General features: G+C 47.2%; 1 non-coding gene across 1 annotated transcript; it reads left to right on the top strand.

The window, feature by feature from the left end:
- Positions 1-2,562: 2,562 nt before the first annotated feature.
- Trnaa-agc lies at positions 2,563-2,635 on the top strand. The gene has a single exon. It is a non-coding gene; the product is annotated as a tRNA-Ala (tRNA).
- The last annotated feature ends 1,948 nt before the right edge of the window (positions 2,636-4,583 follow it).

Here is a 4,583-nt window from a genome sequence, read left to right as displayed (position 1 = left end):
TCTCCAGACACACAGTCTACAGACGACTGAACAGCCATGGTTCGCCTGGAAACCTGTAAGGTGCATTCCACTGACCCCAGGTCACAGGAGAGCCCGTAAAGCCTGGTGTCAAGAACACAGTACATGGTCATTGGAACAGTGGTCTCAGGTTATGTTCACGAATGAGTCCCAGTATAGTCTGAACAGTGATTCTCGCCCGGTTTTCATCTGGCATGAACGCTGAAGCAGATACTAATCCCTTAATGTCGTTGAAAGGGACCTGTATGGAGGTTGTGGTTTGATGGTATGGGGTGGCATTATGATTGGTGCACGTACACCCCTGCATGTCTTTGACAGAGGAACTATAACAGGTCAGGTGTATTGGGACGTCATTTTGCACCAGTATGTCCGCCTTTTCAGGGGTGCAGTGGGTCCCACCTTCCTACAGATTGATGGTAACGCACGGCCGCACCGAGTGGCCATCGTGGAGGAGTACCTTGAAACAGAAGATATCAGACGAATGGAGTGGCTTGCCTGTTCTCCAGGCCTCAACCCCATCGAGCACGTCTGGGATGCTCTCGGTCGACGTATCGCTGCACAACCCCTAGGAGCTCCGACAGGCACTGGTGCAAGAATGGGAGGCTATACCCCTGCAGCTGCTCGACCACCTGATCCAGAGTATGCCAAACCGTTGTGCGGCCTGTGTATGTGTGCGTGGTGATCATATCCCATATTGATGTCGGGGTACATGCGCAGGAAACAGTGGCGTTTTGTAGCACATGTCTTTCGGGACGATTTTCTCAACTTATCACGAATACCATGGACTAACAGATCTGTGTCGTGTGTGTTCCCTTTGTGCCTATGGCACCACATTCTGCAATTATCCTTAATTTATGAGCATGAGTGTAGTTCGTACTATTGTGCTGTCGTCCAGTAGAACGGGCCTAAACGCTAATTGATTGCAACACTAGAACTACGGAGCACAAGAAAAGCGTAACTGTGAGTTACATACATACACAGCTCCCGTGGGGAAGTTGGTCGAGCGTTGGATCGTTGCACAAAGTGTCTTGAGTTCCAATCCTAATGAACACTTTTTTTTACTGTATTATGCATGAAACTGCGAACTGCGAAAAAGCCTTTTACATGCCAGGAAAATGTTCTCCCATATAACAGTTTCACACGTAAACAGTTAAAATAAATTGTCACTAGTGGGGTTTGAATGCGGGACGTGTGGGACCTCACACAGTAGCAACCCACCGATAAGAGATTTACAAAACTCTCACTCATACAAACGCTTTTCTTGTGCTCCGTACTTCTGATGTTACTTTTAACTACCGTTTACTTGTATTCTGTTGGACGACGGCACATAGCGCGAACTAAATCGGAGTTGCGGTTGATAAAGAAAGCTTTGTACCGATCTGATTGACATGTGGAGGTTTGGATGTCAGAATCGGCACGAAAAGGCCTCAGGGGGTTTCAAAAGCGGTGTCAGTGAAATCACCCCTTTCCTTGGGGACGTCGATTTCCACATGTTTCATGGTCGTAAACGACAGTTTACAGTGCGATGAGCAATAGGACGATGTTCCTTGCACTCTTTGATACCGCTGACATCTCACTGATGCTTAAATCCTAAGGACATCGTGAGCTAGTAACGCCATTAAATGTGTTCTCACCTGTTTGAATGCAGTGCAACTGCAATTTTTATGCTGGTGTTTACGGTGGAACCACTAGGTACCGTTCAAACACCTACGACGAAATCTGAATGTGATGCAAAGCAGCAAGAGGTTCTTATGATTTTACAATCCTCCTGTTTCACGACATCCTGTGGTGTGATCACGGAGGTGTGGGATATTCACACATATGTGAGCGAAATGGAAAAGAGTCTCTCTAAGACCCCCTAGTTTGGCAAAACCCTCAGTACCCCCCCCCCCCCTCACTCACCCCGACATTTATTTAGAATTATAAAAATGTGTCTTTGCAGAGAAAACTTCAAGGTAGCCCTAGCCGCCTGCATTTCGCTAATAACTTGGCACTTTCAATGCCAGATGCCTCCCTGTAGGAGTCAAGGACTACTTCGCCGATTTTCTCTGTAAAGCCACATTTTTACAATTCTCAATAAATGTGGGTGGGTGCCACCACAGGATTTTGCCCGACTGGAGGGTCTTACAGGCAGCCTCTGCCGTTTTATTCACACATACGTCAATGTCGCATTCCTCTGTGATCATGCAACGGGAGGATGTGAAGCAGGAGTCCTGAAAACGCATAAGAACCCTTTGCTGCTTCGGAACACATTCAGATTTTGTTGAACGGTTTTGAAAGACCTCTAGTGTTTCCACTCTGTACACCAGAGCAAACATTGTGGTCATACTGCACTGCAAAGAGTTAAGATCACATTTAACGTGTTTGCTAACCCACACAACATCGTATAATTAAATGTTTCCCTGGGACAGTTAAGTCTCTTTTTATTATCTACGATAATCACCGAAGCAGACGAAATGAATTAAAATTTGTGCTGCAGCCAGGACTCGAACCCGGGTCTTCTTGGATAAATTAGGTAGTTTGTTAAGCAAAGTTGACCATCGCGCTGTGGTAGTGTAATGGTTAGCATTTTTGTCTAGCAAGCAAGAAGACTCGGGTTCGAGTCCCGCCTATAGCACAAATTTTAATTCAATTCGTCTGCTTCGATGATTATCGTAGATAATAAAAAGGGACTTCAATGTCTCAGGGAAACATTTAAATATGCGATCTATAAGATCACCAGTGGTACAAGGACGTCCCATTACGTCCAATGCTGGGGTGCTCGCCAATATCGGAGAGGCCTGGCAGTAGTGACAATAGGTAAGGGAAAAATGAATTGAAGTTTGTGTTGGGGAGGGCACTCGCCTTAGGTAGTTCGAACAGGAATGTTGACCATTGTATTGCGGTGGTGTAATGGTTAGCGTTTCTGTTTAGCAAGGAAGAAGTCCCGGGTTCAACACTCAGCTGCAGTACAAATTTTAATTCATTTCGTCTGCTTCGATTATTACCACACAACATCGTTGGTTAAAGCGTCAGAGAAATGTCAGCGGTAACAACGATCGTCAAGAACGTCTTCCTGTTGCAATCGGTTATCACGCTGAAATTTGTGGTTTACGACCAAGAAATGTGTGGGAAGCAACGTCCCAAGGATAGGGGTGGTTTCACTGACCCGCGTTTATGCTGCACCCTGAGGCCTTTCCGTGTCGAACCTGAGCTACGGTGTGTCTGAAATTGTTTCCTCGGCCACTCATAAGAAAACCTTACGGTTTCAACGCTGGGCGTCAAAACAAAGGTGAAATGTGACACGTCCACAGTAGCGTTGGGCAGAATTATGATGAAATGTGATGGCAATGTGACATCATTAACCAACTTCACACTTCACATTAACTTCTGAGCTCTGGCCTTTTTTCGCATATATCGATACGTTGCTGTTTGTAGCGTCCTCGAGCCAGATGGTGGCGTCGCAGGGCGCCACCGTTGCAGAGGACGGGCGTAGGCACATTTGAGCCAAATTTCAAACTTACGTGTCGCAATGGAAGGCCAAAAATGAAATGATCGTGTGGCATTGTTGGCCGGGAGGCCCCGTGCGGGGAAGATCGGCCGCCGAGTGCAAGTCTTACTTCAGTCGACGCCACATTGAGCGACTTGCGTTCCGGTGATGAGAACAACACAACACCCAGTCCACAAGCGGAGAAAATGTCCAATCCGTTCGTGAATCGAACCCGGGCCCGCTGAATAGGAGGCAAGCACGTTACCACAAGGCTAAGCAGGCGGACAACTCAAAGCACCTATGGGGTTTCACAAGATATATCCTGACATCTTGGGTTTTCGGGTGTTCTGCCGGATATCAGCGTCGTACTTGCACGATATTTCGGTCACGTAGCTCGTAACCTTCATCAGGTGCGACCTGAGACTGCTCCTCGAGTGGACCTGGTCCAGTATTTAAGCCTATGGCCTTCCCCCTCCACCAACGGCTGCAGGCGCTTCCTCTGTGGATTTCTCCAAGAATGGATACACGGACAGACAAATTGAGAGGGCACTCAAACCAGCCACTATACCACAGGTTCCTGAAGAAGACCAAGATGAAGCAAAGAAGGTGGCATATCTGCCCTACGCTGGCTCTGTTTCTGCCGGAATCAGTAGGATCCTCCGTAAACGCAATATCAAGTGTGTTTTCTGTCCTTCCAACAAGATCGGGGGACTGCTGGGGAGTGTCAAAGACGACCTGGGGTTACGAAAACCAGGGATTTACAATATACCTTGTCAATGTGGCATGTCCTACATTGGCCAGACGACAAGAACTGTGGAGATCAGGTGCAAAGAACATCAGAGGCACACTAGATTAAGACAGGTGACTAAGTCAGCCATTGCTGAACACTGTCTAGAACTAGATCATGCCATGAAGTATGAGGATACCAAGCTTCTAGCACAAACACCCAGATTTTGGGACAGTATTATAAGGGAATCGATAGAAATTAAAATGGCTGACGTTCTTATGAACCGTGACACAGGGTACCAGCTAAGCAGAGCCTGGGATCCGGCTCTGGAATTGTTGAAGGAGCAACAGGGCCAGCTGCAACACTACA

Source organism: Schistocerca piceifrons, chromosome 3, assembly GCF_021461385.2.
Source record: "Schistocerca piceifrons isolate TAMUIC-IGC-003096 chromosome 3, iqSchPice1.1, whole genome shotgun sequence".
Lineage (NCBI taxonomy): Eukaryota > Metazoa > Arthropoda > Insecta > Orthoptera > Acrididae > Schistocerca > Schistocerca piceifrons.
Note: the sequence above shows the minus strand (reverse complement) of the source record. Positions and strands in the feature narration are given on the sequence as shown.